The 19436-nt window shown below is 41.5% G+C and overlaps 1 protein-coding gene across 3 annotated transcripts in view; it reads right to left on the minus strand.

Annotated features, from left to right (window-relative positions):
• The window catches only part of CTNNA2 (catenin alpha 2), a 536832-nt gene that overhangs the window by 226206 nt on the left and 291190 nt on the right, over window positions 1–19436 (minus strand). The gene's annotated exons all lie outside the window — the stretch shown is intronic.

Below are 19436 nucleotides of genomic sequence, written 5' to 3' on the forward strand. Positions count from 1 at the left end.
GAGATGGTAATAAGGTGTACTTTTAAGTTTCTAACATAGACATATCTAGAGATTTATGTATAGACAGAACTGTATGATTTAAAAGGACCCAATGGAAAATCCCAACCAACCCCTTGCCCTGAAGCAGGATATCCTGCACCTGGAACATTCTAAAACTCTTGTCCAATTATTTCTTGAGAACCTCCAGGGAAATACATTCTCTCGGACTCCACAAGTAGCTGAACTCCTCTTAAAATAATAATAAAAAGGTCTTTCTATCATGTAAACCAAATGCAGTTCAGAGGAAAATAGAAATGTAGGAAGCTGACATTATATAGAAATCAGCCTCTTATACTGTCTTGCAGGGCTCTCCAGAATCTCAGGTGGGTCTTTTCCATCCCTACCTGGAGATACAAGGATCAGAGGTGCTGGAACCTTTGACATTCAAATCATGTACTCAGTCACTGAGCTATGGCCAATATTTTCCCCTGTTTTCCCTGTGGACAGGGAAAATACTCTTAAATCTTTGCAAATATGTGTAAATCTGGGCCAGTCAGTGTGGTGCCCCCTCCAGATGTTACTGAACTACAACTTTCATAATCTCTGACCCAGAAGTGAGTTAGAGTTCCACAACATCTGGAGGGCACCACATTGGTCACTCTTACTGTAAAGTGTCAACATGCTGCCCTCCTGTCTCAACCTTTTCCAACAGGATCTGAATTCTAAAATGTTTGTCATGTCTCATCCTGACCCTGGCCACCATTTCCATGAAGCAAGTTGCATTGTTTTCCACAGCCTTTCATCTGCTCCCATAATGAGTTTGATCACATTAATAGCAGGCACACCATTCTTCTCCTCACAATGGACAGGCCAAAATCATGTTGGACTTTCTGTAATTCAGATCAGAAGTATCGCTCCATTCTTGCAGCTGTGGGGAGTGATAAGGAAGCCTGGTATAAGATGATACTCCATCTTCTATCAAGGCATTTTGGATAAATACACTACAGCAGGGACCCTAACCATCCTGTGGGTCTGCTCTAGGGGTAGACCTCCAGATGTTGTCAGTCTCCAACAACTCCCATCAACCCCAGCCAGCATGCCAATAGTCAAAGATAATAATAATAATAATAATAATAATAATAATAATAATAATAATAATTTATTATGTATACCCCGCCCATCTGGCTGAGTTTCCTGGCTTCCAATCAAGTGTTAAAAACAATACAGCATTAAATATTAAAAACTTCCCTAAACAGGGCTGCCTTCAGATGTCTTTTAAAGAGAAGATAGCTGCTTATTTCCTTGACATCTGAAGGGAGGGCGTTCCACAGTGCGGGCGCCACTACCGAGAAGGCTCTCTGTCTGGTTCCCTGTAACCTCACTTCTCGCAATGAAGGAACCGCCAGAAGGCTCTCGGTGCTGATGGGAGAGGCACTGCAGCAACATCTGGAAAGCCACAGGTTTCGTTTTATGAGTTTCCCTGTTACAACAGGCCGGCTAAATTCTCTCCCAGAGAATTAACCGTGACGATTAAGTTCTGAATGTGGGTGGGTAGTTTTCTTTTATATAGAATCATAACGCCTAGTGTTGTCAGGGACACAGTCATCCAGGAGAGCGGTGCGGGGAGATATATTAAGTGTCAACAAGTTATCAGATGAAATATAGAAATTCTGAACGACATGGATGAAACTGCAGAGCTTTTCTTCTTCTTTTAAAAATAAACTACTCTCCCACGGAGCAATCCTGCCGTCTAATAAACTTCATCACTACAACAGAAGAAAGGGGGGAAACCCATAAAACTAGACCTTAATCAATATAGTTTATTTTATTTTTATTTTGGATGTTTATGCCATGTGTTTGTAAAGGTAAAAGGAATCATGCTATTCTAGTAACACAAAAATAGGGGGGTAAATAACTACCTAAGCCTTCATAGTATGAACCTCCTGATGACTTTATACTATCCCTAGCATCTCAATTAAGTATCCTAAGACTATAAGTTGGATCAGCAACCTTTTCGCCTCCAGAGGTTGCATGCAGTTGTGTGTTGTTGCTCATGGGCAACATGCCCATGCTGAGTGCATGCAATGATGGTGATGGGCATGACCACTGGCATGTGGGCACACACTAATACATGCACACACTTGCACACATTTAGGTTGCATTGGCCTCCACTCCCCAGCAATCCTGATGTTCAAAACACAATGCTCTTAGCAGCACATGTTAGCAGCACATATCTCAGCTGAATCAGAACCACTGGGAAGCAGGGGGACTTGGTGCACCCACCCCTCAGCAATCCTGATGCTGCCTCAGTTGCTCTCCCTGTGCTCCTTAGCAGCATGAGGATAGCAGTCCTTTCATCACCACGCATCAGATGGTCACTGTTCCCTTTGTTTTATTTCAGTTTTGTTTGCAGTGCCCATGACAGCATTGTTCTGCTTTGGAGACTGTGGATGAATGAGGAGAATATATAAAGGACCTATATATTTGGGGTTCCCATGAAGGAATCCCTCAAAATGAGCTTTTGAAACAGTAGAAAGAGTCACAGTAATGATGAGCGGTGATGACAGAGAGGCAAAATGTCTGTGAGAAGGCAGCCTATAAGGTTAAGTGTGGAAGGCCGAAAAGTCAATTCTGCATTTTAATGACAGAACAGCTGACTTTTAAAGTGGGACCTTCTTCCTGACCTCCAACAAGTCAGAAGAGAGAGGCCAAAGATACATCTCTGAGAAGTGATAAAGATAGGTCCAAACTGGTGGCAAAATAAGAGTGCTAAGGAATCTATCAGTGCATTTAGCACATAATGGGTGGAATTCAACATTACCTTATTACAAATGTTCCCTCTGTGCAAGCATTGCAGCTTGCCAGATGGAACAATCACCCCTTTCCTCCCTCCATGTGCTGTTCTGGGCATTCTCTCAAACCCCACAGAGCTAATTTTATGGGGGCAGGGCACACGGGGAGGGAAAAGGGAAGATCCACTGTACAAGCAGAAGTCCTTGCATAGGATTTCTGCTGAAGGGGCAAATTAGGTGAATCCCGTCCAATAAGTTGAATTATTTACTGGTTTTAATTCAATCACTGAACTAATTATAAATTAAGTAAAGGTACAAGAATGACAATCTACAATTTTCAGTCTTTTCAGTCCTGGGACCCAGATATAGGGCCGAAATAAACTATTTTAAAAGACTTTTAAAAGATATTTAGATATAAAAATGGTTTAATGGTTTTCTGCCATTAAACCCTTGAAGTGTCTTAGAATAAAACCGTTAACATGTTTGTTTGTTTGTTTGTTTGTTTGTTTTAAAAAATACTACACATTAAAATATTCAGTGAAAGTGCCTTCATTGAAAAACCTAAATTGAAACAACGCCCACAAAATAGTAAAAGTCAAATAGAAATTTTTAAAAGCTATTGGAAGGTTGTTTAAAGACTGGTGCAATAGGTGGCTCAGTTCAATGCAACAGAGGGAGTTCCAGAAAGTAGCAAAGAACAATAACAACCTTATTTTAGTGGACAGTAGCTCTACTACCACTGACAATGATCAGTAATATCCAGAGCTACTGAGAGATCTACAATGATCAAATGGATAAACCTCCACAATGTGTTCCCCTATGCAATTTTTCTGTCAGAGTGAACAGTTCCCTCCTGAGGACTACCCTGAAGCCAGCCTAAAACAAGTCCAGAAAACAGATTTCATCTATAAGCTCCTGGAGGGTATTCCTGCCCCCACTTGTTTACCTTGGCCAGGAATAGCAGGTGCAAAACTGGTCTTCCATTTCCACAATAAAGGGAGGAGAGAGATGTTTTCTTCAGTAAAGGCCTTATAATCACTTCTTTGAGAACAGACAATATCCCTCCTCCCTGCAATGACATTTCAATGATGAGTAGGGTTGAATTCAACAGCTTCCCTCAAGAGCCAAGATGAAAGATGATCAAGCTGGTATGTTAGCAACAAACTCATATGACAATGCCAGTTGACACGATTCTGCACACTTCTGCTACGGACTGTGTCCTTAATATTGAGTCCAAGCATGAATGGATTCAAGCACTTTTATTCCTTTTTTATGACATGAGCGGGTTTCCCCACTGCAGTTCTTTATTCTTTAAGGGTTCCCTCTGCCCTGCATCTCACTTCTTCTAAAGCCCATTTTAACTAGGAGAATTCTAAAACGGGAAGCATAAACTTCTGTGACATGTGCACAGATCAAACAATAATAAGAAAGAGCAATCTTGATCTGATCCAACTGATCATTTTTAGATGGAGTTTCACTTAGGTGCACACATGGTCCTGACCACTAGTAAAACAGTGAAAAAGCATCTCAATATGACCATAGGAGTTACTACATCAAGCAATAAAATTATGGTGTTGTCACTACTTCAACCAACTTTAGATAGGGATGCAACACAGTTATGGCTCCCTAACCACTACTCAAAGACTTTTGATGACCACTAGTCAATGGACAACAATAGTGAAGATACAAAGCAATACAAGACATACAGGGATTGATAGCCATGCTGTAAATAATATAGCCCTTCCAATTGCATCCATGAAAGGCATTTATTTGGGTCACCCTATTAAGAAAAGAGGGATATGGCAGCAGAATGAGACAGTTGGGGTTTGTTCATTTGATTATATGGTGTGTTATTTTATGGATATAGGAAAAACGTCCCTATGAAGAAAGACCGGCACTAAACTATGCTGTTGCAAAATGTGTAACTACTCTCCCTCTAGTGGCAGATCTCAGAAGAAAAGAAAAATGCAGAGAAAAGGAAGAAAGGAAGAAGAAAAATAAAACATTACAGCTATAAATAACACCCGCGCCCACACAACATTAAGGTAGGGCCAAGAAGGAATCTATAGAAAGCAGGAAAATCAACATGTTACATGAAGGATCTTACTTGCAGTATTACTATCAGAACTGCCTCATAGTAAATTTTGGAAAATCAGAAAGGAAATTATTTAATCCACCAATAAGTGGCATAAAGTTCACACATAATAACCCCTCTGATCCTGAGTGAGATGGGATAAGGGGAATAAAACTGCAATTCTATTAATAGAGATTACAGGAACTTGAAAAGTTAACAGCACCTTGAATTTATCTTGGAAAATCACTAGAAATTCTTTTAAAATTGATATAATGCATGCCAAGCAGTAAGCCCCAGGACCACAGCCAAGGCGCCACATTCTGGACTAACCCCCACCCCACCCCCCCCAAAAAATCAAGTAGAAACAATTATGTAAAGCATAGGGCCAGACCAAGACATTTAGGCACCTGAGGTGAAACACAAAATTGTGCCTCCCCCTTACCAGGGATGAAGGGGTGAGTGAAGATCTCCATCGAAAATGTCATGTGTCGGTACACCAGGTCACAGCCCAAGCCTGAGAGAACCAATTGGCATCACAAACAGCACACAAATAAATCCAAGACAGCTGAATTTTCACCACCTCATAATGTGGCCAGCAGACCACTCCAGCATAGAAGGAAGTGCCAAAGTCCTAAAGCCCATTTGCAGTGCCTGTCCCAGGCTAGAAATGTATTTATATTGTACTTATCTTCCACTCCAGACATACACTACTGTAATATGCTCTGTTTCCCAGTAGCCCTTGGACTGAGCAATAGCAGTTACTGCAAGTATTTTGGCCAGTACTGCAACAAGCTGTGCACATCTTACTTTCCTCTCTGCATTGCAAAAAAATAAAAAAACCAAAAAAACCCCACAAAAACAAAACAAAAAATAACCCTTCCTTTGCAATAAAAATGAATTTCTGTTCCTTTCCACACAAATGGAAATGTATGAGCTATAACGACTCAGTCAATGGATACAGATATTGAAGGCAGCAGGATGGACCATAACATTAAAAGTAATGGAGGGGGGGAAAGGGTGGAAAAAAAAAACTGATTTGGTGTTTCTTGGTATCAAGTGGTCTAGACTGCAGCCCCAGATACCTGGAAGCAAGATCTACTAAACCAGAGGTCAGCAAACTTTTTCAGCAGGTGGCTGGTCCACTGCCCCTCAGACCTTGTGGGGGGCTGGACTATATGTTGCCATGATTATGACCTGCATTTTTGGCAAAAACCCTTATTGGGATCAACCCCAACATTGCCCAAATATGATTTTTTTTGGGGGGGGTGTTCCCTCATACACCCACGCTGCTTCCTTTGCATTTTACGCATTGACAGTTATTATTTCTCTCGTAAGGCGGAGTGGGAGGCTGAGGTAAGTGTGCCATTCTTGTCAGTCCTGGAGAGCATGTGTGCATGCGTGGTGAAGGGAAAAGCTGTTGGCCACGCTAAGTCAGGCCGGCGCCGCTCAAGCAAAAACATTCTTTTCCCTGAGTGAGGGAAGATGAGGCAGTGGCTATTTACCTTTCCATGGCTCGCACCGTGTAGCTAATGAGCGGCCTCCCCAGCAAAGCACAGAACTGCTTCCTCCGGCAGGGAGCATCACCGCCACAGACACCGGCGGGCATCGCTCCCGAGGCACCTCCGAGCCCCTGCCGCCACAACTGCCCTGCTCCATGGTGGAAATCTGAACTGTGGCTCCTTTTCCCTCTTCCCTACCCCCCACCCTGGGAAAAAAAATGCTGCATGCATGAGCTATGGATGGAGGAGGGGCTTGTCTCAAGCAGCTGCCCACCTCACTTTTAAGCCCCAAGCTTGGCTAAGTCACAAAAACCATGGCGCACATGCGCTATGCCGGCTGTCTGGATTCCCGGACCATCCGCGGGCTGAATCTAAAAGGCAATTGGGCCTGATTTGGCCCGCGGCCCTTAGTTTGCTGACCCATGCTGAACTCATGAGTTCTTATTTCTGAGTAAGCTTAGAATTGCACTGTTAGTGCAACTCAGGCAAATACCAAATTGGCCAATTTGTCATCACCTCCTACAGATGTCCTGATGTCATCTCAGAACCACATATATTTTAGATGTCATTGTTGAGTTTTTTTAAACGTGGCTTATTATTCAAATTGAAAGGGAAGAACTCAATGATGCAAAACAAAAAGCGGTTTACTGAAGTTTTGAGAAAAGGTGTAATAACTTGACCACTTTTGAATTGTTATTCCACAGACACACACACACATCTGATTGTGTGATGCAGCCCTCTCCTTCCCCCCCTTCCCCATTCCATTATGATCAACTGATTTATTTCAAAGGAGTAAAATAAGTAGGTGGAAAAAAATTACTGGAGTAAAATAAGAGGCAGGTAAGTTAATCATTCATTAGTAAAGGTAAAGGTAAAGGGACCCCTGACCATTAGGTCCAGTCATGACCAACTCTGGGGTTGTGGCGCTCATCTCACTTTATTGGCTGAGGGAGCCGGCATATAGCTTCCGGGTCATGTGGCCAGCATGACTAAGCTGCTTCTGGGGAACCAGAGCAGCGCACGGAAACGCCGTTTACCTTCCCGCCGGAGCGGTACCTATTTATCTACTTGCACTTTGATGTGCTTTCGAACTGCTAGGTTGCCAGGAGCAGGGACCAAGCAATGGGACCTCACCCCGTTGTGGGGATTCGAACCGCCGACCTCCTGATTGGCAAGTCCTAGGCTCTGTGGTTTAACCCACAGCACCACCCACGTCCTGCATTCATTAGTAAATAACGCCAATTCCATTTTTATTGCTGATAGTACATTTCCCACACTATCAGAAGGACTCCTTGCCCCACCCTGCTAACTTTATCCCAAGGTTCTTTCCTGTAATCTACCCCATTTAAAAAAAAAATAAAATAAAAAACCCACTATTTAATCACAATTTTAATGGCTGATCATTTTTCCCTTCACTAGAATAAAATCATAAAAAAGCTCTTTAATTAAATGGAATGATAATTGAATGACTTTAGTCATACAAAGAATGAAAATGAAAGATGTTCTTCCCCCTAAAACCTACAACGTTTAACATCTTGGCATTGCCAGATGGGGGAAAAAAGCTCTTACAAAACAGCCTACACTAGGCAGATATTTCTTGCACATGAATAAATACCTATTAGAAAGCTCAGCAGCTTCTTGATCCATACGTTCCTAAGATCTTTCACAATGTTAATAGAAACAAAATCTAAAATGTGCACCTTCTCCCACTTGCAGAAATACACCATGGCACACGCAAGAGATCCTGAGACACTCCCATTCCATGCCTGGAACAACTGATCTGTGCACACAAGCTCATCTGGTCCATGCCATGTGCTTGGGGAAACGGTGGTACCATTTACCTATTATTATTAGTTTTCATATTTAACCCAATGTGATATCCCATTGCAGGTGGAAAACAGCCTGTCCCACAGAGCTGGGGATGGTAATATGCACTGTGCCACTTCCACCTATGAACAATACAGTGGTGCCCCGCAAGACGAACGCCTCGCAAGACGGAAAACCCGCTAGATGAAAGGGTTTTCCGTTTTGAAGGCGCTTCGCAAAACGAATTTCCCTATGGGCTTGCTTCGCAAGACGAAAATCTCTTGCGAGTTCCTGCGGGGTTTTTTCCCCTCCCCCCCTTTTCCTAAGCCCTAAGCCGCTTATCAGCTGATCCGCTGATAAGCCGCTTATCAGCTGATCCGCTAAAAGCCGCTAATAGCGCTAATCCGCTAAGCTGTCAATGGGCTTGCTTCGCAAGACGAAAAAACCGCTATACGAAGAGCCTCACGGAACGGATTAATTTCATCTTGCAAGGCACCACTGTATTGTGCATTCAAAAGCAAACGCAAAACTGACAGGTTATCTGTCCCTGACCTCAAACATGCATAGATATTTGTTTAAACTTTCAGATGTGTACAGCTGCTACACACTTCTGAATAAAGAGGCACATTGCTACCTGCCTTTGACCCATTTGTCCACCAAAAACTACATCTATTAAATCAGGGGTGGGAAACCAGTGGCCCTCCAAATGTTGTAGGACTCCAGCTCCCATCAAACCTCACCATTTGCCTTTCTAGTTGGGGCAGACAGGAGCTGGAACCAGCAACAACTCATGGGCCAAAATCAAAACAAAATAAAAAAATTCCTTCCAGTAGCACCTTAAAGACCAACTAAGTTAGTTCTTGGTATGAGCTTTCGTGTGCATGCACACTTCTTCAGATACACTGAAACAGAAGTCACCAGACCCTTCTATATAGTGAGAAGGTGGGGAGGGGTATTACTCAGAAGGGTGGTGGGAATGGGTGATAGGCAGATAGCTGTGATGAGCCTGTTGACGACTCTTAACGACTGCAATAGGTCTTACAGGAAAAAGCAAGGGGTGAAAAGGTGAAAAATGGCTTTGTCATGTATAACGAGATAAGAATCCAATGTCTTTGTTCAGACCAGGTCTCTCCATGGTTTTAAGTTTGGTAATAAGTTGCAATTCAGCAGCTTCTCTTTGCTACCAAACTGCCAATTTGTCCTTACCCACAACAACTTCAAATTTGGTGATGACCTGTTCCTTCAGATCAGCGGCACAGCAATGGGCACCCGCATGGCCCCACAGTATGCCAACATCTTCATGGCAGATTTAGAACGTTTCCTAAACTCCTACCCACTCAAACCTCTCTTGTACCTGCGATACATTAACTGGAATCATGGGCCAAAAGTCCCTCAGCCCTGTAGTGATGGAACTAAAAATAGATGATGATGTTGTTGTTGATGATGATTTTGTATTACAAAGTGTATTTGTGGATTTGCTGGGAAGTTTCAATTTGGTTCCCACTATCCTGCAGTCTTTGAACATAAGAACAGCCTCCCGGATCAGGTCAATGACCCATCCAGTACAGCTTGTTGGTTTCACAGTGGCCAACCAAATGCCTATAGGAAGTCTGTACACAGGACATGAGTGCTTCCAGTCAATGCCAGGTTGATTCTTCATTTCCAAAATACCTGCATTCTAAGAAAACCTGCTGAGCAGTAGCTATCTTGAACTGCTGGTGAACTCTCCTCCATTCCTAAATCTCTTATATCAGTCATTAGAAGGACACAACAACGATTGAAAATACAAACAACCGAATAGGATTGAAGCAGTCATGCAAGAGATTCTAGGCCAGATATATTAAGGTGTGTATACTTTGAAGAATCAGTATCTGTAAGAGGAAACCAAATGTATCATCTGGGATCAGAAGGGAGGAGCGGAGGGTATTTGATTTTATTATTTGAAGAGCTCTAATTTTGCTATTGAGAATTTGATCCCACCCTTGGCATGAGACAAAGCTGGCGTTGTGAGGACAAGAACAAGTTCTGTTAAAAGAAGATGGCTTTGCACTGATTTTGTCATATTTCACCACAAGGTTTTAGAGTTTGTTCTTGCTGCTGTTATTAGTCATGACATTTATATCCCTCCCTCCAAGAAGCCCAAGATTGCATACATGGCTGAGCGGGAAGTTGAACTATGCTTTAAAAATGTTGGAAAGTATCCAACTAATACATTATGTCAGTGCAAGGATTTCCATTTGTGCAACGGGACTTTCCCTCCCTCCTCACCCTGCACCCTCCCCCATAAATCAACTTGGGAGGGGGACTGGGGAGACTCATAGAAGAGCTTTAGGAGTGTTCAGAGGGGAAATGGGAATCCTTACATTGACAGAACACATTGGTTGGGTGCTCCCATTTACTTCTATGTTTGCCTTCTGTGCTGTGATCCAGGTGGCTAACATGGTGCCCAAGATGCTGTTGGACTCCCACTCACAATGACCCCATCCCAAACCAACCAATGGTCAGGGATGGTGCAAGTTGGGAGTCCAATAAGAAAATTAGAGGCACCACACTAGCTACTCCTGCTGTGGTCTAAGTTGGATATTGGAACAGGGTTCATAGCCATTATTTTTATTATTTTGTTTCTTATCATTAGTAATGATAATATTAGCATTGATGGTAGGTCATGAGGAGCTTAGTACACTTTCAAAGATAACACATTGGCTCATCTAGATTGGGGCAGCAGTTCAGTCTAGAGTTGTGGAGTGCTGGGCCAACGGCCAAAAAAGTCTCTCTCACATCAACCATGACCATGGAAGATGACATTGGGGTCAGCTATATAATTGCTTCTCTTCGGGTCCATGCTGCTGAGTTGCAACCTGGATCAAGAGGAAGTGGACTGCCTCCAGATGTTTGTGGACATGAATGAGTGACTTTCTAAATTAGTAAGACCAATCAACAACTCATTAGTTGTGTAATTTGATTAGCCTGAGTAGTCATGTTAAAGAAATCATTCAAACCATGACCAAAAACTAATATACAAAATGTTTGAATTACACCTGGTCACAATTTAACTGTCTATGACTATAACATTTGGAAAACGTGAATAATTCGTTTGCTTAAAAATGGGGGGAAATATTGTTACATCTTGATGCTATCTCAACACTATTCACTTTTCATATGTGCAATATTCCAAGAGCTCTTAAAAACTTATTAGCAACTCAGTAGACATCTAAATTCACAGTAAAGAGTTACTAAGTATTTGTATATGTTTGATATTTCAGAGTGCATCCAGGAATACCTTTGGGATCCTATTAAAATTAAAGAAAGCTCATCTATCATCTGCATTTTCATTGCAACAAGCACAGGAAACCTAATCATGTATTCAATAACTGCATAAGCTATTTGGACTTTCCATCCCATGTTTCTCATACAAGGTTAAAAAAAGGAAAGGAAAAATGAATCAAATAGTTGCAGTGGCCAGACTTCTGGGTTGGCGCCTCCGGCAATGGCTGAATTCCTCTGATCGGGAGGAATTTGCCTCGTGGAAATCTGGGTCTGGCCGGCACGGCGAAGGCGGAGACCCACTAAAAATCACAGGTGGGTGAAGCCTGTGAACGTGGGATTCGGCTGGCACCTTTTGCGCCTCCCCTACTCGCGGGGAAACCCGGTTTCGGGGATCCGGAGCGACGTGGGGTGAGCGGCGCAGTGCTTCGAATTGACTGCTTCTTCCACGGAGCGAAGCTGCATAGCTGTTGCCGGAGAGCGCTGATTTTTTCCTGTGGACAATTTGATCTTAAAGCAACTACCCGTGAGTAGAGCGGAGAATTGGATTTTTAAACGTCTTAATTTGGTCTCGAAACGGGGAGGTCTAAAACAGGAAGTCCACCTTCCCCTTTTGTAAATAGATTGAAGCAATGAGGATGCAAGCAGAAGCCTTGGAAAGCCTATTGTAAAGGACTAAATTTCCATCAGTAAAAAATACTAACCCCCCCTTGATGGCAGGAGAAGAGGGGGGAAAGTTTTGGACTGAGTATACCTGCAGGAGAGAGCAAACAGAGTTAAAATACCACCGCTCCGATCCTGGAAACGGGCTGCCAACAGGACTGACGTGTTCTGGAATGCTTATTGATCGTGATTAGAACGTTCACTGACAGTTAGTTAAATAAGGAATACATTGTTTCCACTGTCTCCGTCTGCGTTTAAAAAGGAGTAAAAGTAACAGAAAATTGAAACTAACTTTATTGTTTGAATTGAGTTTAAAAGGACTAATACAAATAGAAACTGTTTCCCTCTAGAGGAACTGTTTCCCTCTAGAGGAAGCCTTTGAAACTGTCACAAGAGTTGAGCTGGGGGAATTTCCAGCTGCAAGATAAAAACCTGTGAGATTCTGGGGACCTTGAATCGGTTAAGAATGTTGACAGAAGAGGCCTTAGTGGATGTATTATGTAAGATAAGTGACTCATTGGAATAGCTTCACAAAAAGGTGGATGTGGTAATTACCAAAATCGGCAATTTGGGACAAAAAGTGAACACCAATACAGAAACTATTCAGAAACTGACACAGGAATCTACTTTGACATGGCAAACTATGGAGAAGGCTAGGGAGAAAGTTATTGCCGTTGAACCTAAAGTAACACAATTGGAGAGAGAGAGAGAGTCCCAGCCTTACAGATGCAATTTGATGACCATAAGTTGATGCCTGCTATGACTGAATTTAAAGAAAATCAGATTTCGAGGATCAGAGCCCTACCTGAACTGGAGAAGGAAAGTTTGATAGATTTCCTCACACAGGAATTTGATGATTTTTGGTACCGGGACTTGGGTCAAGAAGAGATTAAAACTGTGAGGGCCTTCGGACTTGGAAGAGGAGGGAAAAAAGAGAAGAACAAAATAAGAGACTGTTGGAACTACCAGAAGAACTTAGAAGAACAACAGTCAAGAGTGGAAATTTTGAAAGACGTCCTGAAATACCTTTTGGATCTTAGATTTAACTACGGAGATTTGGTTGCCCTGTCGAGAAGGAATAAAATCATCTTTAGGTGGGAGTTTCCCCGAGATCTACTCTTTAGCCTCAAAGGAAGGAAAATGAAAATAAGATCAGTGGAAGACAAAGTAAAGCTCATGTATAAATATGAAGAAGACTCGCAGAAGGGACTTGGAAAAGAGTTAAGAGCATCGGACAGAAGATTACCAGGTTGATGGACTATAGCGAATTGGCGGATATGACTGGCAGAATCCGGGACCAGGGAGAAGAGTCGGTGGAAGAAGATTGGAAAAAGTTTAAAGACTATTTATAAAAATATTGTAAAATTAATGAGTGTTAGAAAAATGTTGGAAAGGAGTTATATGGCTTTAGTAGAAATGTTATAAGGAATTAAGTACAAATAGATTATTAGAGTATTAAAGGGAAAATAAGGTTAAAATAAGTTAAGACAATTATATATTAAAGGGAAAAATAAGGTTAGAATATGTTAAGATAAATTACAGGACAGAAAACAGAGGAAGATGGAAAGGAATTGCTGAAACAGTTAATTAAAGTGGAATACAAAAAGGGAGGTGTGAGGAAGTCGTTGAAACAAGTAAATGAAAGTTAAAGCACTGAACTTATTAGATGTGTTTTAAATTGTGTTTGTTTGGTTTTGTTAATTTAATGTTTGGGGTTGGTGTTGTCTTTGTTTTTGTATTGAATTGTATTGTTTTGTTTAATTTCTTTCTTTCTTTTGTACTCTTTTTTTGTAGTCTTTAAAATGTTAATAAATATTATTTTAAAAAAACAACAAATAGTTGCAGTGGCTCAAAAGAATTTCCTTCCAGTCTACCTCCAGATTAATTTTCCTTAGCCTCCTGGCAAGACAGGTGTCTTTGGCACTGCCACCTTACAACAAATGTCAGGACATTTACAGCATGATTAAAGATGGCATCATGCAGACAGTCTGTCTTGGCCTAATAGCTGGCACCTGCCCAATACAGAGCACACTATCTTTTGTGTTAAGCCACTTCTACACTATAGGGCTGACTCTGCCAAAGGAAAATGTAGCTGTTGAAAATGAAACCAAGCAAACTGAACATACACATCCATTGTATACAACAGGAACTGCTAGGGCTACAGTGGAAACCTATGGATCCATGTGGAACTTCTCCCTATGTGTTGAAGGCTTCCCTGAGCTGTGATATACTTCTAGGCTTCAGAAGGACTGCACCCACCCACCACCCACCCATATCAGCAATTGCCTCCTTTTGACTTGGAAGCAACAAAAAGTGTTATAAGCCAAGCTTAGGGTTGTTGTTTTTCCCCCTGGTCATCAACACTGCTTGCTGACACTCTCTTGGCAAATGCCCCACCAAAGTCCAGCCCTGGCAGCTCAGCAGTCCTGGCTTCTGGCATAAAAGATGGTGTGGGGTGCATAAAAATTGCCCTAGGATAAATATCAGAAAAATGGAAAGCACATCCAAGCCCTTAAGCTAAAGCACGATGAAGAAAATATCTTTGCATTATGCATGGGCATCACATCAGTTTTGGTTGACAATTTAACAGTCTATGAATACAAGCTTCATAACCCACTATGGTGAAAATGCAACAGATAGATGGAGATTGTTTTCCAACTTGGCAAATGTCAGAGGGCCCATTAGTTGCCAGCACTGGGAGAATCTGTGCCAGAGACTTCAATGTACACATTAAAACAATACCAGAGTATATTAGAGTATCAGGCATTTGAGACAAATGCACCATTTCCAGCTCTCCATTGCAAGGTGCAAACTGAGCTATGGACCTTTATACTATAGGATTAAACTTGTGAAACCTAATTGCACCCATTTCACACAACCATTTAGTGTATTGAAGGGAGGCAGGCTGTGACAGTGTCCTAGTGAAGCAGCAATTGGCTAGTGCTTCATTATTTCCTGTGGCCTCTTACAACTGTATTCCAAACTTAAAAATGGAAAGTGTAATGCTAGTGGTCAACAAAAGAGGTTTAAACTCTCTCTCAGGGCATTTTTTTAAAAAAAGTAGTATAAACACCGACAACTGGGAAACACTGGCCTGTGAGCGCTCCAGTTGGAGAACAACCTTTACCAAAGGTGTCATGGGCTTTGAAGACGCTTGAACTCAGGATGAAAGGGAGAAATGTGCTAAGAGGAAGGCACGCTTGGCAAATCCTCATCATGATCAACTCCCGCCAGGAAACCTATGTCCCCACTGTGGAATGACGTGTGGATCCAGAATCGGCCTCCACAGTCACTTACGGACTCACTGTTAAGACCATGTTCATGGAAGACAATCTTACTCAGTACGAGTGATCACAGGAGGAGGAGGAAGTAGATTGGAACAGAAGAACGGAAAGTCATATTTTGCCTCACCTGTTATAATACACATCCAGTGCTGTTGTGCTTAACAACAGGTTGATATCATTTACAGAAACAGATAAGCTATGAAATGTGATTATTGAATGATCATTCATAAATCATTTTGCTCTAACCTTTGCCTTCAGTATCTTTAAGTAGTAAAAATAAGCCTGACACTATTTTAGTTAAAACTTTGAAGAAAATAATTCCTTGCCTACATCTGTCAAGGGATTTGAACTTCTCCAAAAAGCTTGTTGTTATTACAGGAGACGATCTCTCATTTCTTCAGCACTTTCTCATTGATAATAAATTATTACAGATAAGTGCACAGCAATGCATGGAAGAAGCAAACTTAATTAAGACACCACCACCATAACAGTACTAATACAAAGCCAAAAGAATTTTATCACAACACAAGGGCAGTGCAAGGTTGCATTGAAAGTCCCTGGGAAATGACCACATTCAAAATATGGTTTCTAGTTGCCAGAAGCATCAACAAGCACGATAGGTTCAAATATCTCATGTTCAGATATAAGAGAAGAGATATATACTTTGCTTTGTGGAGTCATGGTATAATGGGCAAACAAGAAGAAAAAGAGGGCAAGCTCAAGAACTAAATTGCAAAGCACAGCGGAGACAGAACTAGGTGCAAACAAATAATTGGGAATCCAAGCTGCAGCCAGAGCAGGGGTCAGTGATGACAAAGCAGGAAGAGCGGTGAGGTCCGGATAAAGTGTAAGAATGCAAGACAGAAGCAGCCAAAGGGCAAACAAGAGACTAAATGACAAGGTAGCAACAACTAGGTAGTCCAACAGCATATGGAGAAGGTTTCCCAGATCTACTCTGAATACGTGTCTATCTAGGAGGCCATCTTGTCACTGAAGCGAAGCACATAATTTCCTGAAATGGAGCAATGACATCAAATGGAAAGCAGGACAAGTGTCAACGCTCAGGCTGAAGAGAAGCATACATGTTTCAGGCATGTAAGTCATATTAGATGGCCAATGAAGAGGTGCTATAGAACTATTATATTGAGCAGTTTCAATGCGGGGGGGGGGGAATACAGTGGTACCTCTGGTTACAAACGTTTCTGGTTACACATGCTTTGCATTACAAGCTCCGCTAACCTGGAAGTAGCTGCTCCCAGTTTTGCCCTGGGATGCAAGTGGCAATTGTGCACAGGAGGCGCCATTAGTGAAAGCGTACCTCAGGATAAGAATGGTTTCCAGTTATGAACAGACCTCCGGAACAGATTCAGTTCATAACCAGAGGTACCACTGTAGCTAGTGGATTACAGAGAACCCTCCTGGCTTCTTCTCAGATGTAACAAACATTTAAAATTTTTTATTGGTTTATCACTTTTTGCCACCTGGGGTTCCTTTGAGAGGAAGAGTGGGGTATCAAGCAAACCAACAAACCAAGCAGTATTAAGAATATTTATTATGTTGGAGATGTAAAACACAGAGAATTTGGTTTGGGGCCCCAAAGAGGTCCTCTACGGTAGGAAAGACAGGTGATGTCCAACCAAGAAGAGAAAGAATCAAGCAGCTTTTTAAAAGCAAAGATCCTTTATTTGGTTGCAGCTGAGTTCCCTATGCAATGGTGACAAAAGGTATGATATGGTAATTGGGTTGTTGTTTTTCTAGAATAATAATAGGGATGAGAATTTTATCTAACAGCTGAATACCTCTCCACAGGGTCAAAGGAAATGGATCTGGTAGTCTGGCACTTTATAGAAGAAGGAAGGGGAGCTGAGTGGAAGTGATTAGGTTGAGACTAAAAATAACATTTATACTTTCATGGTTATAATACAGTGATGCAATTAGAATACATGGGTTCCAATTCTTATTTTCCTGAAAGTAGTTACAATCATTGAGAAGTTAAACAAACAAGGATACAAGGGGGTCATTTCCATTGCAAAGTTGCCATATGTACCAATTGCATAAGGGTCACCTTAGGAATTCACATTTACATGTAGTAAAGACACAATTACAAGAAAAATACCTGGATACCTGGATACAATTTAAAATTACCTGGATACAATTACATGGAAATATTTGGATTATATATATATATATATATATATATATATATATATATATAATAAAACTTGGATACAATTATAAAAAATAGAGATAGGGTAAAATCAGGAAAAGGGTAATGGGCAGTGCAGGGAAGAAAGAAAAATACTTTATTTGACAGAAAGGAAATAGGCAAACTTGAGGGAAAGGGTCATATATCTCTTAGGTTGTCTTCATTTGGTTTATTTGGTCTTGGTTTTCAGCTTCTTTTGCTATTTCTCTACATCACTGGTCAGAATTGTTTCATACTTTTAGTCTCCTCCCTAAATATGCAACTCTTTTTCTTTGTTGAGAGTTTATCCCCAAAACCAGATGGCTTGTTGAGTATTGCCTGGCATTAGGCTTAGCCCTCATTCATCAAAATGGTTCCATAAATGCTCTGGATCAGGTCGACTCACAGTGCCAGGAACTATGGGGTTTTAATTGTCTGTCACTGTTTCAGCAGCTCCTATTCCAGCACAACAACAACAACAACAACAACAATTTATACCACACCCATCTGGCTGGGTTTCCCCAGCCACTCTGGATGCCCATTATCTCTTCTCCTGATTCCTTGTTGCCCTTATTAGTGCCCTGATGTACCTACATTCTCAACCTAACAGTTCATTCCTGGTCAATTTAATGATCACAGTAATTATTTCTCCTTGATTTAACCGGGGATGGTGGAGGGGGGAGTAACACCAAGGAAAAAATATTTATCTGGAAGAGCTTCTTATTAATTATCCCTGATACAAAACAGGCAGTGCTATCAACACATCTGATTTAAAGGCAGTAGTCTTACAGCGTTTTTCATGTGAGGGATTAAAAATATAGATAGAAGACATTTTCTGCTGAGTCACATTCAAAATGTGATCTTTGCATTTCTCATAAAACCTTACATTAAATATTCAGCTCCTTTCCAACTTTGCAATGCTATTTTTAATTTCCTCTACCCTGGAATTGTGTGTAAAATGTAATGCTTTCTTTTGTTTTTCTGACAAAGGCCTCACCATGTTTCTGTGATGCAAAAATATTAATAGTGGTAAAACTTTTCTTCTTTCCATTTTAGCAGCAGTTTTCATTACGCTGAATGTTCGCTGTACACTTTCAGTATGAAAGTGAAAAGTTATCCCCATTCCTGCGCATAAGAAACCCTGTTTACAGTAGCTTATTAATGCCTGTTAACTGTCCCATTTAAAATTTGTATCCCCCCACCCCCCGGAACAGTAAAATTGTCAGATTTAGGTTAATGGTTCCTAGGAAGACAATGGCCCATTTGGATATAGAAATGGTGTGGAAACAGCAGCCGATTGGAGCTGTGTACACATTACAGTCATACCTTGGTTCTCAAACAGAATGTGTTCCGGGAGTCCATTCGACTCCTGGAACCATTCAAAAAGCAAGGCGCAGCTTCTGATTGGCTGCAGGATGCAGCCAATCGGAAGCTGTGGAAGCTGCGGCGGACGTTCGGCTTCTGAAAATCGTTCGAAAACTGGAACACTCACTTCCGATTTTTGATCCTTTGGGAGCCAATTTGTTCGGGAGCCCAGGCATTTGAGATCCAAGGTATAACTGTTCTGGATAAAACACAAGTTGTTCTTTTTCTCAACTCAGATTCACATTAGTTTAGAGGGGAACACATCAAAACATGGTATTTCATAAGAGACCACTGGAGAGAAAAGGATTGGGGATAATGTTGAGTGTATAATGTTTCCCAAACCAGCAGCGGGAGCACACTGAATACAGAACAAGTGACAGTGTGTACACAGCCCAAGTCTGCAGACAGATTGGAGGTACTTTTGAATTAGGAATAAGTCCCCCCCCCCTCAAAAAAACCCCCTCTCTCTTTCTCTCTCCCTGTCTTTCACTCTGGATCATAGAATTGCAAATTTGGAAGGGATCC

Source organism: Podarcis erhardii, assembly GCF_964252035.2.
Source record: "Podarcis erhardii genome assembly, chromosome: 9".
In the NCBI taxonomy this organism is placed as follows: Eukaryota; Metazoa; Chordata; class Lepidosauria; order Squamata; family Lacertidae; genus Podarcis; species Podarcis erhardii.